The sequence below is a fragment of the Canis lupus genome, chromosome 34, assembly GCF_003254725.2.
Source record: "Canis lupus dingo isolate Sandy chromosome 34, ASM325472v2, whole genome shotgun sequence".
NCBI lineage: Eukaryota > Metazoa > Chordata > Mammalia > Carnivora > Canidae > Canis > Canis lupus.
Genome location: NC_064276.1, coordinates 20206765 through 20226197, shown reverse-complemented (window position 1 = coordinate 20226197; position 19433 = coordinate 20206765). Strand labels below are relative to the sequence as shown.

General features: G+C 43.5%; 1 long non-coding RNA gene across 1 annotated transcript in view; it reads right to left on the bottom strand.

The window, feature by feature from the left end:
• Positions 1–282: 282 nt before the first annotated feature.
• The window catches only part of LOC125754283 (uncharacterized), a 48094-nt gene continuing 28943 nt past the window's right edge, over positions 283–19433 (bottom strand). Inside the window, exons 4-5 of the long non-coding RNA XR_007408068.1 lie at positions 2639–2752; positions 283–2193 (exon numbers count right to left, since the gene is read on the bottom strand). This is a non-coding gene — a long non-coding RNA (uncharacterized LOC125754283). The remainder of the gene's footprint in view (positions 2194–2638; positions 2753–19433) is intronic.

Sequence of the window (19433 nt, the reverse complement as noted above, 5' to 3'; positions counted from 1 at the left end):
ACATTATTAAGTCATCGGGTGCACAGGACCCTGGGTTTGACTGGAGAGAGCCAGGAGAGCTGTGGCAGTAGCACGCTGGAGTCACCCTATCTTCTCCCAGAGTCAAAGGCACACACCTCTCAGCTCCGCTTTCTTTCTTTCTTTTCTTTTTCTTTTTTTAAAGATTTTGTTTACTTATTAATTAGAGAGAGAGGGAGACAGAGAGAGAGAGAGAGAAAGAGAGAGGCAGAGACACAGGTAGAGGGAGAAGCAGGCTCCATGCAGGGAGCCCGATGTGGGACTCGATCTCGGGACTCCAGGATCACACCCTGAGCTGAAGGCAGACGCTCAACCGCTAAGCCACCCAGGCATCCCTCAGCTCCACTTTCAGTGAGTTCAAGTAGAAGGCTTGAAATTGGCCATGGTGGGAAATTGGCAGATCCTACAAGTTAGGGCTTTCCTTTTCCCCCAGGAGAACTGATCAAATGCCACAGGCTTGGGCATATGCAGTCTGGTTTACCAGGTCCTAAAGTAGACTTCTCGTGGAATGTGATCCTGGCTTCTTAGTTTTGAACAACGTCAGAGAACTGTCTTGAAAGGTGAGCAAGCAAGGAGGACTTTGGGATGGTCTTATCCAGGGGAGATAAACTGAAGTGCCTAAAGAACCAGTTGATAAAGTAAATGGGCCAAGTAGCTGGGTAGAAGAACATGGAGAATGATGAGAATTGTGGCAAAACAAAACAAAACAAAACAAAAAAAACAAAGCATTTCCATCAGCAGCAACAAAAGTACGTGAGTTTGTCAGGACTGCCAAACTCACAGAGGATTCTAAACAAGGTGGCTCGGACAACCGGACCTGGCAGAGCTGCTTCTTTAGAGGGCTGAGAGGGAGGGCCCTGTTCCAGGCCTTTCTCCTTGGCTTGTAGGTTGTTGTCTTCGAGGTCGCATGGCATTCTCCCCGTATGCATGTCTGTTTAATATGGACACCAGTCATGTTGCATTAGAACCCACCTTAGGGATTTCATTTTAACTTGATTCTCTTTGTAAAGGCCCCATCTCCGAATAAGGTCACATTCTGAGATACAAAGCATTAGGACCTCACCATACGAATTTTTGGGAGGACACAACTCAATCCCTAACATCCAAGCAGGACAAAAAACAAACCTGGGAATCACCTCTGGCCTGATGCTAGTCCATTTGCTAAATTTTGCAGGTGTGCAAACTAAAACTCCAGGAGGGAAATGAGTGGCTCTCCAAAGGTCATGGGGAGAGAAAAGCAGAGGCAGGCCTTCCGATTCCAGCCAGAGGCTCTTCTCTTCCACTTATCTGCCTCCTCTGATTTGAGGTTACTTCATTCACATGTGTATCCCCTCTCAGTACCCTTGGAGAGCTGGTAGGCAGCCTGAGGGTCAGGCCCTATCTTGTGCTCATCTCCAAACTCCCCACAGCTTACAGCAGGGTGAAACGCATGGTACACCCTCAGAAAATTCATGTTGAATATCATGGACATCAACTCTCTGTCCTTAGCAGAGGTTGGGGGTGCTCCTGGGCTCCAGGCTAATTTCCAGCCTCTGCACCATGGAATGGACATACGTGCTTTGAGACTCTGGTTTTTCAGTAGAGCTTCCTTGCTATAGACCCACAAAGTGAGGTTAGAGAGAATGAGCATGGGACTTCAGGATTCCACTACTTTTGTTGAAAGTAACTCTAAGAACAAGTCAGACAACGTGGTTCAAATCCTAGACCCACTGCATCAAACGTTTACTCTATGGTGTGACCACTTACCCTCTCTGAGCCTTATTTTTCGTATCTGAATATTGGGGGCTACTAATACTTAGCTCACTCAATAACTCATTCATTTGTTCTTTCAACCAGGCAATATGTATGGTTAGAACCTCCTCGTGCCCTGGGTTCATTGAAGTGAAAAAGCCATGGCCCCTATCCTCTTGAAACTTGCCCTTGAATGAGGAAAGTAGACTGCTGCAGTCTTACAGTCTGTGATCATGCATGCCAAAGCAAAGTTCTGGAGACTGAGTAGACGTGCAATGGGAAAACTGAGACAGACTCAGATCCAAGCTGATTCTTGAAGGGGGAGATGTGTCCAGGCGAAGAGTGGAGTGAGAGAGCCAAGTGCCACCGAGGGACCAGTAGGGATCCAGAAAAACATGTTGGCCATAGAGAGTCCTATGTTTAAAGACCTAGGCGGGAGAGAGCCTGGGGAGAGAATTAAAGAGGTAATGAGATAATGTATGTAGAAAGTGCATCGTGTAGTGCCTGGCACTTAGTGGGTAGTCAGGAAACATCACTTGCTTCCTTTTTCTTCTTACAACATACCTATATATTTTATTTTCTCAAATCTGAGACTAAGAGATGTAAGCATAAGGTTGAAAAATATGCCTTAGTAATATGACTTGAAAGCTACTAGAATCCATGTTCTCATTTATGATATTCTAAACAAGGCATATTTATTTATTGGCAAAGCATGCATGATATTTTTCAGATGCACGGGGGAAAATTATTGTCAATATATTTGCATGTATTTTTTTTTTCGTTTGAAACAATCACTCTTCCTTGTCCACATGATGAATTTACTATCTGCTGACTTGAGTGAACACAAATGTTATTGTTTGTTCTGTACCTTCTAATTATCTTCACACACCTTTCACTCTTTGATCGTTCCAGGCTTTTCACATCAGAATTCTCGGCCCAACCTGTGACTGGGCTGTGCAAGCAGCCAGAAAGCAGCAGACTGCAGGAAACTCACTCAGGTACTCTGTTAATAAAAATAAGAATGAGAGCAACAATCTTAAAGATAGAGAACAACCTGAGGGTTGATGGAGGAAGGTGGGTGAATGTTGGGTATTAAGGAGGGCACTTGTGATGAGCACTGGGTGTTATATGTAAGTGATGAGTCACTAAATCCTACACCTAAAACCAATTTTATCATATGTGTTAGCTAACTAGAATTTAAATAAAAACCTGAAATTAAAAAAAAAAAAAGAATGAGAGCAACAACCTCTAATGCCTATGTGGTTTTCTTTTTCTTGGAAGTATTTTTTGTAATGTGTGTGCCTGTAGAAAATAAATCCCCTCTCTTTTTTCTTTCTTTTTTTTTTTTTTTTAATTTTTATTTGATAGTCACACACACAGAGAGAGAGAGGCAGAGACATAAGCAGAGGGAGAAGCAGGCTCCATGCACCGGGAGCCCGATGTGGGATTCAATCCCGGGTCTCCAGGATCGCGCCCTGGGCCAAAGGCAGGCGCCAAACCGCTGTGCCACCCAGGGATCCCTCTTTTTTCTTTTTTAAAACTAATTAGTAAATTTAATCAGTTAATGGAATTTTTAGAGAAAACAGTCTCTCAAATCTTATCAATAATTTTGTAACAAAAATCAAAATATATCTATTCACAAAGAAAATCCCCTCTCTTTTCAAAGCAATGTTGGGTTATATTGCACAAAATAATATTACCATCTTCACTGATTCATTGGCTGGTAAAAGGATACCAGTGTGAATAGAGACAAGAGGGGGTAGAAAAACCAAGAAAGAATTTAGTAGGCATTTAGTATTTTTCCAAGATATGCACATCAGCACTGAGTGTATTCCTTCCTTCCTTTTCTTTTTTTAATAAAACATCTAATTGGCAATTTCTATTTGTTCAATATTTTGCTGATTATAAGGTGAATTACCATTTTTTCCCCTCCACACTACACTTAGGGAAGATAGTTCTTATTTTTATCATCATTTTCACTTTGCTGTGACATAAACTTGTCCAAAGTTGTATAGGTTGTGTGTGACCTCTATTTATCAGCCCAGGTTTCTTCTCCCATTATATCCACCCAGACAATCCCTAAGATCTCTTCCAGCTCTGACATTTGGTAGAATAAAAGCTTTATGAGGGTGAGACCTTGCCTGTGTGGTTCAACATTCTATCTCCATCATTTTGCACAGTGCCTGGAAAGTCCAAGGAATTCAATAAACAATTTTTTAATTAAATTGAAGAACATGCCCTATACCCCTTTTATAGCCTCAAGAGTTAATGCTAAAGTGATTACTTGATGAGTGATACTAAGCAGCTGGCGCCCCAGAAGGTGACAAACTAAATCCTGTATGAGACCCAAGGATATATACAGAATTACATACAGCGTGCCACAACAGCAAACACAGCACCCACAAGAGAAGAGAGATTAATATCCCATATAAACATCACCACTACTGGTGATGTGGGGGTTGGGATGAGGAGACTGGCAGGACATCCCCTGGCTTCCATTCTTGAGTCTTCCTTTCCCTAACGACATCATTCTAGGATACTGGAGCTCTGAGGGTTTCCAATAATTTGGCCTGAAAAATTCACTGGGTTTTTCCAGCCTGGTAGTACTTCCTCCTTAAAGCTTCAGCTTCTCAAATTGGTAAGCATTTAATTTCAGTTATAAAATTAGTTGCTTATTGGTATGACGTATTAAACTGATAATCTACCAATGAACAACCCATTACAATTTACACAGCATTTTCACCAGACAACCATTTTATAGAGAAGGAAGGAAGATTCCAGTAGAGATAACTGTTTTGTCCCAGATCACACAACCAATAATTTATAACACCAGATTCAGGCCTTCTGACTCAATATTCTCAAATCATTCCATTAGGACACTCCCACTGTGACACCAGTACTGTCAACCAAACAATCCATGAAAATCATGGGCTATAGGGAATCATGGAAACCTACTTGCTCCTACTCAGTATCTTTCCTGTATTCATGATGGATTCTATAAACATAATCCACTCTATCCCAGTCCTTCCTCAGTTTCTTCTTATTAGGTCTGCAGTGTCCAGTGTTAATTGTAGCAATGTCTGTGAATTCCTAAGGTGGAGTCACAGGACCTCTTTCTGAGCACCTTCCCTTATTGCCAACTTTATGAGAATGTTCTCCAGACATGTACCCTATGCGGTATGTGGTACTCAGCCCTATTCATGGCATGCTTACCTTCCTAGATGCCTAACTTAGAAACCCAGAAGTCATCCTAAGCCCATCTTCCTCACTTTCCTTTCTATATCATCCAGTCCCTAAGACTGGTTGATTCTTCCTTTGAAATCTTTCTTCATTCTGTCTACCTACTGACCCTAAAGCCACTTTTAAGTCCCTGTCACATCCCATGGGGTTTCTGCGATAGTCTCCCAACTGTTCCCTCCCACTAGCATCTCTATAAAATGAAAAGGGTGATGTCCAACTCTGCTCTATACATCATGAAAGGAAAAGGCCAGGGCCAATGTCAAATGCTCTACAACGCTTTCCAAAATCAGACAGTGGACAATGCCAATGTGTGGTTGTCCTCACTTGCCAACCTCATCTTCACCTTGTTCTGTTCACGTTTTTCTTCAAAGAAACCACGCTGCTGAATAACAGTTAGACATTCTAAAGTAGAACTCTATGCTTGGTCAGTAGAAAGTGGCATCCTGGCCTACGTCAGAGGAAAGATGACAGGCGACAGCAGAGGAGCCATATATGACTTCAAAATACATTACATCTGCCTGCCGGGCAGGGATTGGGCTCCCCCAGGGCAGGTCTCTGCAAATGTACCCTTAACATTTGCCTGAAACCTTCTAGGGAGCTTGTAGTCTGCTCTGAATTTCTGTTTTTACTACTCTGTCCACAATCTCCTGGTCTCTGGGGAACTATTCCACACCAAGGACCAGGTAAGGAGGAAGGAACACCAGACATGAAATCAGAAGGCCCCTAGTGACCATGGCTAACCCCCATCACCTCTTAGAGCCTATTTCCAAACCTGGTAAATAAGGATAGGGAGCCTCACCAAACTGACCTCCTGGGTTACAGAGAGAATTGAGAATCATGCAACATATTGAGGTCAATGTTTGAGAGGGCTGGAGGAGACATTGGTTTTGGAGTCAGAAGAAATGGGATTTAAGTCCAAGCTTTGCCACTTACTCTCTGATCTGGGCCCAGCCAATAATAGCCTATTGGAACCTCAGTATCTTTATCTGTTGAGTATAACTAATAACATATCCTTCATGCAGAGCTTATGCAAGTGAGAAAATGCCTCACACATGGTGTAATAATATTATTATACTGTATTTGGAGTACTTTCTAGAGTGTTCTATTGTCCCAGGGTTCTTTGCATAGCCTAGCTCAGCATCTTGCTCTTCGAGAGTCTGCTGTCTGGGACTCCCTCACCTGCTGGGGAAAGTATGCCCCTGGGGTGTGTGTGTAGGGCAAGGCTGGAAACTCCCAGTGGAAGAGATCATGGCTTGTCTGGAGATGGCCTTTTACTGTGGGTGGTCTGGTCAAAACAATAGTTAAGTATGAATCAGGCTCCAGGAATGGTGCAAGGACCACAAGACGAGGCAGATCTTTCCAGGGTGGGAGCACTTACAGATGCCCAGGAGCATCTTGGTTGGGATTGCCTGGTTTTACATGTGTTCGTGTGTCTGTTTCAGTGATGTGTGTGTGTGCGTGTGTGTGTGCTTGAGATGAGCAGACAGCAGCATCCTATCTTTGACCTGTTCAGATTCTTCAGTCAAGTCAACCATGCCTTCAGTGCAAGTAAGGAAGAGTCAAGTAGGAAGAGTGCTGCGCTGGCATCGCAAAGCCTAGGCTTCATCTTGGCCTTGCTCTGTCTGCTGGGCCAGGCCTCAGTCGTCACTCCCTCTCTGAGCCTCAGCTTCCCTTCCTAGAGAGCTCTACCCACCCCGCAGAAGCGTGTGCAGGTTGTGGCTGGTGTTAAAGATAGCAAGCCCTCGGTGAAAGCAGGAGAGTCCCAGTCTTGCTACAGAGATGCTATAAGAAAAAGGATCTCTTTCTGGTGTCACACTGCTGGCAGCACCTGCCACGAAAGACGTACTTCCACAACCTCTGGGAACTGCTCTGCCGTGTTGTATTGGGACTCACTGGATATAAAAGGCAGCGTGACCAGGATTCCTAATTGTTTATGGATCAAAAGTAAATAGGTAGGACATTGTAGCCTAAAGACAATTTTTTAAAAGATTTTATTTATTTATTCACGAGAGACAGAGAGAGAGAGAGAGAGGCAGAGACACAGGCAGAGGGAGAAGCAGGCTGCATGCAGGGAGCCCGACGTGGGACTCGATCCCGGGTCTCCAGGATCAGGCCCTGGGCTGAAGGCGGCACTAAACCTCTGAGCCACCCAGGCTGTCCCAGCCTAAAGACAATTTAAAGAAAACTGTCAATTAAAATTGTTAAAACTATTTAAAAAAATAAAGGAATGCTAAGGAGATAAGCGTAAGCTAGTAATGAGAATAAACCAGAAGAAAGGCTGCTAGACCTGGGCTCAGAATGCCTGTGTTTTTCCCCCCTCTTCCACTTCTACTTTGGCCTGTAAGCTCCCTGAGGACCCGATCATATTTTGCTTATAACTGCATCTCACTGTACCTGGCACAGACTAGGAAGCTGTTTAATTTTTTTAATAGTTTATTTATTTATTCATGAGAGACACACAGAGAGGGGCAGAGACCTAGGCAGGGGGAAAAGCAGGCTCCCCTCAGGAAGCCTGATGTGGGACTCCATCCCAGGACCCCAGGATCACGCCCTGAGCCAAAGGCAGACACTCAACCACTGAGCCACCCAGGTGCCCCTAGGAAGCTGTTTAAAAGTATGTACTTGTTAGCAGATTGGAACAGTAATACCCTCACAATACATCATTGTGTGTTAGAAAAGCAAGCAGTATGAACAGTGTGTAGGAAAAAAGCAGGAAAGGTATTAACGTTGTTACATTAATAGCCTTATCTTTGCATGATGTGATTATATGTTAACTTAATTTTCTTCCTTTTTTTTATTCTGTAACTTTCTACATAAAACATATATTAGTTATATAATTTTAAAATTTCAAAATGTACCTATCAATACATAACTATATTTTCAATACCTCCTTATGTTTTTTAAAAAAATTTCCTCTTGGATGATCTCATTAAACTGTAAAAGAGATGGGGGGAATAAAATGTTAATTCGTATAAAAATAAAAATTTTGCAAAAATTGGCATCTAGAAGCAATAATGGAGGCTGGTTTTGTTCCCAGTGATGCATAGAGCACAGATCAATGTGAGATACTAACTCACAGCAGGAACTAGCAAAGTCTTCATACTCTCTACCTGTTAATTCAGACTGGGTTGAAAACAACTCAAATCCTCAAAATAGAGTCCTGGCTCACCAAACCTCAGGATATATGCACTATGGATCATTACAGTGCTTCAAAGATCTCTTACACTTCTAAAATGTCAAGTATGCACGTTATAATATTCTAAAGTAATATTTACATGAAAGGCTGCTAAGTTGCCCATATATATTTTGTTATAACTCTGTGAAAACTCATTTTTTAAAGAAAGACCAAGTTCAAACAATGTAAACATAGAAGTAGTTCAGTTCCTTATTTTGTAGTATTGCTTAGTTTTACGATTTTTGTAAGAAAAGAAAACAAGTGGAAAACAGTGAATGGTGGCCCACCAGTGATTAAAATAATTTCTAAATTTCCTTGGAATTCCAGAAAATGATAAGCAAATCATAATAGAGAAACAAATGCTCATGTACTATGCTGTTGTTAGGAATGTAAATAAACCCAAGTTTCCTAAAACATGACTAGGAAATACATATGTCAGATTTTAAAAGTGTCATTTTCTTAGTTCTACCAATTCTATTTTAAGAATTTCATCCAGAAATAACCAGATACCCAGAGACATTTATCTCACTATCACTTGTGATGTGGAAAAAAAATAAAGGACTTACAAAAATGTCCAACAGTAAGGAATGAGTAGAAGGGATGGATGTACCAGTAGAATGTAATAGTCAGGCAGCCATTCAAAACATCCCACAGACGGGCACCTGGGTGGCGCAGTCACTTAAATGATCGACTCTCGGTTTGGCTCAGATCTGATCTCAGGGTCCTGAGACGGAGCCCAGCTCAGGCCAATGCTGAGTGAGGAGTCTGCTTGAGCCTCTCTCTCCCTTTCCCTCCACCCTTTCCCTGCTCTCTCTCAGTCTCTCTCAAATAAATAAATTAAGTCCTAAGAAAAAAAATCCCATGTTATTGTATTTAGTATTGGGGGGAAAAAAGCTTCATTAGAATACACAATTATTAGATTACCAAATAGAACATGCCATATAATTACAGTTATCTTAAAAAGTTCCTGAAGAATGTAAACCAAAACCTTGACAAAGGTTGTTTCTAGGTCATGGAATTATGGGTAGTTTTAATTCCTTTCCATTTCTTTTAATGTCTAAATTTTCTATTATAAACATATATTACTTTTAAGTTAATGACTATTCCAAATATCATAGCTGGCAAAATCGTGAGGCAGACTCTTCATTTTTGGTTCAGTTGAAGATAGAAATTGCATTGCCATATGCAAGTTGTTTTGACCCCATCTGCAAACATACTCGCTTCTCTCCTCCGCTCCCCACCCCACCCTGATATATAGAAAAATTTCTCAGTGCAATCTTCTTTTCTGGCACTAAATGCTTGTGCACACATCTGCGCTCACATGCACGTGCATGTACACACATGGCCATGCACCCCCGTGCTGGGCTGGTTGCACCTGGCAGGATGAGCCATGCCCAGGCCCCAGGAGGCCTCCTCAAGCCCCAGCAAGCTGCACTCTCTGCAGGCCCTTAGGCAGGGTATGCCCCTTCTTTGGGACTCAGTTTCATCCAATAAAGGAATGAATTGGACTAGAATGCTCTAACGGCCCTCTGAGTTAGTGGTATTTTATTCTAAAGAATAACATTCCTGGATGGGAGGAGGAATTATAAGAAAAATGAAAATAAATCTTAGAGATTCAGTCCCCAACCGTTGGGCCTCTTTTCCTGTTTGGATGTGACATGAAAAAGATGCTCTTGTGAGGTCCCAATTCAGGGACTTGGGGCTGGGGCGGGGACTTTTGGAAAGCCAGCTCTCAGAAGGAATGGGAAGTATGAAAAGGACTTATGAGCATGGGCTAAAATGGCAGAGGATTATAACGGACATGCCATGGGCTGGGTGACAGGATCTTACTTCCAGCAGGGCTTTGGGTCCACACTCTGAATCCATGAGGCCTGGTGCCATGGGGCTTAGTGAAACCTGTGCAAGGACGATGAGTGCTGTGCTGGGGCTGGTGCACTGGGTCTCAGCTGACTCCCCTGTTTCCACACAGGACTGACTTTGCTCTGGGCCTCATCTCAAGTGGCTAGTATGAGGTGAGAATGGGAGGATCTCTCTTTTCAGAGCCTCAGGTCCCTTACCTATGAAATGAAAGCTTTGGACTAGATCAATTCAGAGGTCCTTTCCAAGTCTAATCCTGAATAAAAGCTCTTACACCGTTGGTGGGAAAGCAAGCTGGTAAAAACAGTATGGAGTTTTCTCAAGAAGTTAAAAATAGAGCTACCTTATGACCCAGCAATTGCACTACTAGGTATTTACTCCAAAGATACAAATGTAATGACCTGAGACAGAATTAATGTTTATAGCAGCAATATACAATAGTCAAAATATGGAAAGAGCCCAGATGTTCATCAAAAGATGAATGGATAAAGAAGATGTGATATATATATACATGCACACACACAATGGAATATTGCTCAGTCATCAAAAAGGATGAAATCTTACCTTTTACACTGATGTGGATGGAACTGGAGTATATTATGCTGAACAAAGTAAGTCAATCAGAGAAAGACAATTATCACATGGTTTCACCCATATGTGGAATATACGAGGAAGGGGGAAGGGAGGGAAAATCGAATGGGAAGAAATCACAGGGGAAGACAAACCATAAGAGACTCTCACCTACAGAAAACAAACTGAGGGTTGCTGGAGGGGAGGTTGATGGAGGGATCTGGTGACTGGGTGACAGACATTAAGGGGCACGTGATTTGACTAGCACAGGGTGTTATATGCAGCTGATGAATTACTGAACTCTACGTCTGAAACTAATGTTCTATATGTTAGCTAATTGAATTTTTTTTAAAGAAAGAAAGATGCTTTCTACAAAAAGAAAAAGAGAAGAAAAAGACCTGAATTTGAGAATTACAAACTCTCTCGTGGTTTGGCTAATTCAGAATATGTACAGAATATTGACATTGGACATTAATGATGCATTGACTCATGAGGGTTTGCTCTTCTTTTGTGAATGGTGGAACACTTCAAGATGCATGAGCTTCTAGACCTTTACCTGCCTTCCTTCTGTGTCCTGGAAGAGCAGTATGGGCATTTGATGCAATTATTGTTGCAACTGATTTCTCTTACCATTTTTTTCATATATTTCAATTTTGTTGCCTTCCTTTCTTTCCTACTTTCTTTATCTCTTCTTTTTTACACTTTTGGTGTGTCACACATAAGATAGAGGCCATAATTTTCCCTGTATCTCTTCTGGATACGGGATGAAGCAACACTCAACTTCGTATTGAACAATGGACTCTTCTGCTCAAGACACTCTGGTTTAAAATCCAAAACTTGAATATTTATTCCAGTTTGATATCTAGATGCTGACAATCACTGAAAATTAAATATGAGTCCCAGTCCATGTTTACTACCCAAAAAAGGACAGTTTTGAGGTCATATTTTATCATTATATATAAAAAGTGAAGTGTTAAACACTAATTGTGTGCCTGGCACCTGTGTGGGAATTCTTCCCTCCAGCCAGGCTCAGCCATTCAGGGAAACTCATAGGGCAGAGAGGGCTCCACCCTGGGTGAGGCATCGGCCTGGACTGGGGAGAAAAGCAGGCTCATCTGGTGGTGTACTGCTTTGCCAGTATTTACCGCTCCCAGGGAGCACGCTGACGGCTTTTGGGTGATACCTCCTTGGTGTGTAATTAGGTCTCTTGTCCACTAACAAGACCTTGACTGTGAACCATTCAGAATCTTTCCTTCCAGTCTGGGAAGGATGGCATTCAAGGTACAGGATGGCATTCAAGGATCCTAGATTCCAAGGTTCCACTTTTATCAACCTTCCAGTGACTTTGTAGAAAAGTCATTTTCTCCTCAGATGAAGTAGGTGGGTCATTCATTCATTTGTTCATTCTGGTGCCAAGGTTTGGTATAGGATGGGAATTGCTTGTTGAAGAGCTTGCCAAAGGGAGGGTAGGAGAGCTAGCTCTGGACCAGGCTGCCTGGTTTTGAGTCCTGGGTCTTCCTCTCCAAGTTGTGGAGGCATGGGTAAATCACTTCACTTTTCTGTCCCCGGTTGTCTTGTCTACAAAATGGAAATAATGGTAACAATACTAACCTCATCAAGTTGTTGTAAGGATTCAATGGGAACTCAAAATAGTGGCTGGCACAAAGTAAGCACGCAATACATGTCAGCTCTCTCCGTTAATGAGAGAGAGAGAGTTGTCAATCATTAAAGCACAAACAAGTACGTTGTGTGCTTTAATAGAAGGGTACACCTGGGAAATGATTGATTCTGGGGTATTCACAGAGAACTCCTCATCAGTTAGGGCTCCGTGAGAGGAGCAGAACCACTGCATGTGATATAGAACCAGATATTTATTTTCGGGGCTCAAGGCTCTCAATTGTAGGGACCAGCTCTGCTCATCAGTCAGTGCAAGGCTGTTGTTTCACAGTTGATGCTGGGCTTGGAGTCAGCAGGGAGGGCAGAAGGGAGGGAGAAATGGACATAAAGTGGGGAAACAGATGACAGACTGCGACCAGCAAGGGCAAACCAGAGCCCGTTTCTGCCTCTCACTGTCTCCAGATGAAGATGCTAATGAACTGCAAGACGCACAGCCCTTCCCACATTGTCCACAGGTTGGTCCAGGGTTCAGAGGAGCTGCAAGAAGAGGTCCGGTGTGACCTACAGGAGCTGAGGGCTCAGCTGCTGCCCCATCACAACAGGTGAGCCAGCAGATCAGGGACAACATGTGTGATGATGCCCACTGTGCCCCGCACTGAGCCACTAAATATTAGAACATAGTAGCTAGGCTTCTCTAATCCAAATGCTGTGCAAAATGTCATTTGTGGCCAATGAGGCTATGGAACTATGCTGGGAAAGGGAGTCTGGGGAACACAGTCCCAGCTTACCTAAATTGACCTAGCGCAAATCCACTGCAGCTCCACAGAGAAAGTGACGGAATTGGGTCTGAAAGCATTAGTATTTGCAACGAGGAGAAAGGAGAAGGATGTTCCAGAACGGGGGAATAGTGTGTAGATTGTGAATAGGTCTGGTGTATTTAGGATGCTTGTAGTGACTGCAGCATAAAGTGTTCATCTTATGAGGCCATGGAATCAGCCCAATATAACCATAAGTCATGGTAGCTTGAGGAAGTACAGATCTCTCTATCCATTGGGCCATAATTTTTCTTGAAGCAAAGACTGAACTTTTTGCTTCCAGGTTAATGTCTTGGCCAGCATCAAGGCACTTAGACAGCAGCAGGGAAAGGAGTATTGAATCTGGAGCCAGGAGACTGCCTGTTGATGCCTACCCCTCTGTGTCCCACTCTCAGTGTGGGGGCTTAGACAACAATTTCACCCTCTGGAAGCTCTGCTTTAAAAGGAGGGATGTGTACTGAAGTTATAGCCAAATCTCTAGAGTCATATCAGACCTTGATATTTTCTAGCAACTTTCAGGAGACAAAAGGCCACAGGAATTTTCATTCTAGTGAAAGTCAAAACAGAAAATGCAGGACCCTTTTGCCACATTGCCTGACTTGGATCGCTCCATCTGGGAAGCGGGTACAGGACAGTGTGGCCTCCCGTGGTTGTTCCTGGGGCGTAGGCCTGGGATGATCAGGTGTCCCAGGCCAAGTGAAGGCTCAGTTGTGTTTGTCTTGGTAGCATTAGCCTTGCATTGTGTCAGGAGCGTCCGAAGCTACCGGTAAATATTGGATGAATGAACCTGTGAGAGTGGTCCTGGTTGCTCCATTGTTTTGGCATTGGTGTACGGGCCGCTTTCGGGAAATAGCAAGTAGACTCCTTCATAGGGGAGACTCTGAATCCAAAACAGGTTCCTCAAACCCACTCGAATCTTGTCCTGTATCCCCGGGAAGATTACAGGGTTGAATTAATGAGGGAGAATGTCAAGACATTGCCTGTTTATGGTAACATGAATTCTTTTTTTGAGGTAACATGAATTCTAAACAAAGAAATAGCCACCCAATCTTTAATTCTCTGGATATATTAATAAATATTCCTGACTGGACCTTTCCTAGACATAGTTATCTCCTCTCTCCAAAATTATTGGAGAAAGTCAAACTAATGCCTTATGGGTTTTTTTGTTTTTTTTTTTTTTTTTTGCCTGTTTTCAGAGATGTTCAGACATTGGAGCCCAGGGAAGCCATGGGCTTGGTCTTTTTGAAACACAATAAAATCTTGAGATATTTAATTTTCCCTCTATTATGACAAGTAATTTTGCTAGCAAACAACACGGATGTGTTTTATGTTCACAACTCGGGAATTTGGAAAATGGGGGCTTTGGAATCTCCAAATATGGGCTTTACTTCTTAACAAGTATGTGTATACCAGGCACATTGTTTCATATCTGGGCCTCAGTGCCTTCTTCTATAAAAGGGGCACGATAATATTGATTGTTTACAACTCTTTTTTTTTTTATTGTTTACAACTCTTAAGTAAGACGGCATTCATAAACTATGGTAAGTGTTCAATATTGTTTATTTGCCTTATTAGGCCTCAAAACATGAAAATGGCAAAGACCTCTTTCTAAGTTTTCCTATTGCTATTTGTCTGTTCTTAGTATCTTTATTGTGTTATATATTTGCTCTTGAAAGCAGATAAGTGATAACAGGAATGAAGAGATTGAGAAAAAAAAAAGTCATGGGACAAAAAGGAAACTGATCTTATTATTTTTTTTCCATACAAATTCTATACAAAAAGACACTGTAATTCTGTTTTGGAGGCAGAACCCATTCATCCCTTTGAGAAGCCCAGGGATATGCCATCATAACGGTCAATTTCCCACTTTGCACAGTCATGTTTTAGGCATGAAGTAGCTCTGAGCCTTGTCTGCTAGACCCACAGACCATCAGCATTAGATGTTCTTAGAGGTTGTCCAGCAAAGCCCTTTCATGAATGGGGAAACTGAGGGGAAAAAAGAGAAATGAGTTGCCCATGATCTCTCACATGGATGGAGATAGTGCAAGGACTGGAATTTATGTCTTTTGATTCCTCATCCTGTAACAGCATGCTGTCTCAGAGCCTTTGCTGACTCATCACATAATCTTGGAAAACTCCCTTCTTTTTCTGCGTACTGGTCTTTCCACGAAACATAGATGGCAAGGCTAAGTCCTGATCCCTACTTCATGGAGGTGCCTGTGGATTAGTCAGACCCAGGCTGCAATAAGCATTCAGCTCCTGAGAGTTGGGTGCAAACCATCAATTATTCATAAAAGATACTTGAGTGTTACAAAGGAAGCTGCTTTGTGCTAGTCAGATGGAGGGACCCTCCTTCCGTGTGGTTGAGAGAATCCATGGTCGTAGTCCGTTAAGGTGCGGCATGATCCCAGATGATTCAGTTGTCCTCCCTCAGCTCCAGCATACTCATCTGTAAACCGAGGAATATGGCCCTGAGCGTCACTAAGCTTCCTTCTTGCCCTAACGGTGTGACCTTCCAGGAGTTATTTCAATCTAGGACTAACTACACTTCCCAATGACAGGGACCCAGGCCAACTTAGAATCACTAGCTGGAGAGTCAGAAAAAAAGCCAAGGAGAATGAAACTAAAGTAGAAAGGAATATAAACTCTTTTAAGCATCGCTTATCTGGTCTATAATCATAACCATGTAAGGATATGCTCAGTTCTCTTCACCTGGAAAAAGATTTCCAACCAGTGTCTCAGAAGTATTCCTGTCTTCCTTCTTTCTCAGGGTAATCATCTTTCCACAGACTCAATATACAGACATATATTGACTATTGACAAGCAGTGATGACAAGCCAGGGTAAGTGGATCCAGGCCAGGATTAGGACCAGGTTTTTGTCTTTATCTAATCTCACTTTCTGCCAGGATAAAAAGGCAGCGTGCGGGAGAGACATGAGCTCTGGCCGGGAGTCACTGGCTGGCTCCCCAAGCTTTGGCCCTGTATGTTCCACTTTGAGCCTTGGTGTTCTCTGTAAGGGAAAGGGGTTAGGCTAGATGCTCATTACAGTTCATTTAAGGGCTACCATTCTGTTATTTGGCTTATTTGGGTTCTCAGAGCAGGGTCCTTGAAGCAAGTATCCTTTACCAAGCTTTGTCTCACGGGCCAGAGACCCCCATGTCTTTTCCCTCCAGGGCTCCAGCACAGGGATTGTGCTTGGTCCATTTGCAACTGAAATCTGTTTCCTTGCAATGAGTATTTGTGTTCCAATAATTTTTTTTTAAACTTACACTAAGTAAAGCCAAAAGCATTCCTCAAGTGGCTGCCATTAAAAATGCATTAATGATAGGGGGTTAGGAGTAGAGGGGAGTTGGAAGAAGAAGACCGGGCTTCCCCTTGAAACCCTGCTAGGTACAAGCAGCCATAACTCTGATCCCCTGGAACTGCTGAGTTGGCAATGCCTTTAATGACATCACCTCTCTATAACCTCAGTTTAATATGTTCCCGCAACGAATCCTTCATCTGTGAAGACAGGCACAAGTTGATATATTCATATGGACTTCTTTTAAAAAATAAGCCCAATGAGTTCACTCTGCTTTTAGAAGGCTGAGGAATTAATCTGTGGAGGAAAGAGTTAACATTTCCCTGGCTTGAGCTTTGCAACAGGCAAGCCCCTGCTGAACGTTTGAGAAGCGAACATGCAAACAAAGATGGGCAAAGTTCTTCAGGCTCAGAAGCTTGTTTTGGAAAAGAACTGCAAAAGTTCAGACGGTTTTGCTGAATTTTATCTGATTATTCAAGCTGAGGATGGGAGAACACAGAGGCATCCATGCAGCCAACAGAACATGAGGTGTGTTCTTGCTTCATCGTTGCCACCTTTACATTTTAGCTTATGTGCGTTTTGAGGAGAAACCTAGTCCACATGTTTTATATCTTTTGCGCATGAACTCATGGAGGTGCTGGTTGGTAAGAGGGTGGTCCAGATGGCCAGGTGGCTGCTAAATAGTAGGAGAATCCTCCAAGCGGAAATGCATCCGAGAGTGCAGATCAGTCAGTTCCCCAAGTACAGGCAGAGAACGAGGCAGGAAAATAGGGGCACAAGAAGGACAAAAAAACAAGCGACAGGACAGGATATAGTCTGTGACCCCAATAGAGACTGGAGGGCAGTACAGAAAACCCAGAATTTGAAAGTAGGAGACTGGGGCTTGAGTGTCTTCAGCAACTATAGCCTTAGTTTTCTCACCTGTAAAGTGGACATTTTGATCAATAATTCTTGTTCCCTGAGGTTATGTTTATAAAAGTCGATGGTTCTGTGCTTGGCACAAAATAGGCACTGAATAAATATTTATTGCCTCTTAATGTTTAAGTTCAATGCAAATCCTGGCTCCTTTATGTGTTCCCCAAACTGATTCACCCTGTCTCCCACCCACAAACCCTAATTGTCACCATGAGAGCAGCAAGGAGTACGCTCTCTTTGGAAAACAATATAAATTGGCTCACATATTTTTTTTCACACCAAACAGCATGGTTTCAAAATGCTCAAAAAAAAAAAAAAAAAAAAACCCAGAGCCAAAGTAAATTCTCTCTCCGCACCTCCCCACCCCCCCGCCCCCCCATCACATTCACATGAACTTTTAAACCTTGGAAATCAGACGAGAGAGAGAGAGAGAAAGAAAAAAAAGCTCAGCCTTCCATTGCCTCACACTGTATATATATCGAGTTCACTTCACAAACACAAAGTGCACGGTCAGAAGTGCCTTGGGCAAAGTTTGTACTCTGCTTGAATTCTAACTTTTGTTTACCAAGGTAATAAACCGGTCCTCTGCTGCTCCAGGTGTAAAGCTATTATGAAAAGGCATATTTGTATTTTACCCCACCTCCGATGTACGGTATGTGGGACATCCTGCACTGTAAGAGCAGCCTGGGTTTACTGACAGAGAGAGGCGCCCAAGCCCGGGAGGGGTGTCGGCAGCCTGGGCAAGGCCGGGCCCCAGCAGGACCAGGCCACGCAGCCTCCTCTCTGCTCGTCCACCTGCCCCTTCCTACACCCGTGCTGGCCCCCTTCGTGTTGGCGAGAGCCTGGCCTGGGGGCCACCCTCCAGGGCCTCTGTGGTCTCTAGTTAGACAAGATTTGTCTCTTCGGCATCTCATCCTAAGCTTTCCAACCAAGCCATTCCGGACACATTTTGTTCGGCCAGAAAGAGAGCGGACAAATGCAGCAGCTGCAGAGACTCCTGCTCCAATCCTGTAACCGAAAAATCTCCCTGGTGTTTCTCTCCCCCCGCCCCCCTTCACCCTGGCTGTCACACCCTGATGGGTTATCTTGTGGCCTGGGATGGCTGGGAGGAAACTTTCACCCAAATTTTTGACTGAGCTAAATGGTCTGGAACCCACTGTAAATCGTCTCTTGAAATCTTGGCACAGGAAAGAGGAAAGAATATATGGAAGGGGGCCGGCTCAGAAGGCCAGAGCTGTTAGCCTGGGCAAGTGGGAGAGCTGCAGAGGGCTTGCTGTGATGTTGTGGCCTCCAGGCACGTCTGGCCGACCACCCAGAAACTTGTGCTAAGGCACAACACAGCAGCAGCAGCGTCCCAGCTAAACCCCCAGCTGCAGGAGACAAGCAATCCTCTTGGTCTTTGGTCCTTGGCCAGAAAGGGGGGGGGGGGGAGGCTCCCTTTTATCTTCTGGGAAGTCGTTCCAATGTCTTTGGAATTCTCAATTCCTGTGTTTTCTGAGCCCCTACTAAGTGCAGAAGATTGAGCCAGGGGCTAGCACATTGTCCGGCATTCCATAAATATTTTGAAATAATGAATTAATTCCAGCTTCCTCGCTTGAAAAAGTAAGATCTTGAGCAAGATAATTAACCCCTGTAAGCTCAGATTCATCTTCTGGAAAGTGGGAATCATAATAGTAATTTTTTATTGTTGTTTAGAGTTGGTATAAGGACCAAGCAGAGAGCCCCTGGTCAACTCAAAAGAGCTGCACAGGGCAGCTGCAGTGGCCCAGTGGTTTGGCGCCGCCTTCGGCCAGGGGTGTGATCCTGGAGACCCGGAATCGAGTCCCATGTCTGGCTCCCTGCATGGAGCCTGCTTCTCCCTCTGCCTGTGTCTCTGCCTCTCTCTCTCTCTCTCTCTCTCTCTTTCTCTGTGTGTGTGTCTCATGAATAGATAAATAAAATCTTAAAAAAAAAAAAAAAGAGCTGCACAAACGGTAGCTACAGCGATGTTGAACTACTTCTGTAAGTCACACTTCTAGCTCTTGCTGTGCCAGTCATGTTTCCCGCACGTTGCCTGGAGACTCAGAGCCACACATACCCCTTGAGCATCTACTAAGGTTTAAGCCCAAGGAAAGCCATCGAAAGTACAGAGATGAACATAAGTCTTCACTTCCCTTTCCTCAGGGAGCTTGGTGGGGAAGAGGTGAGGGTAAG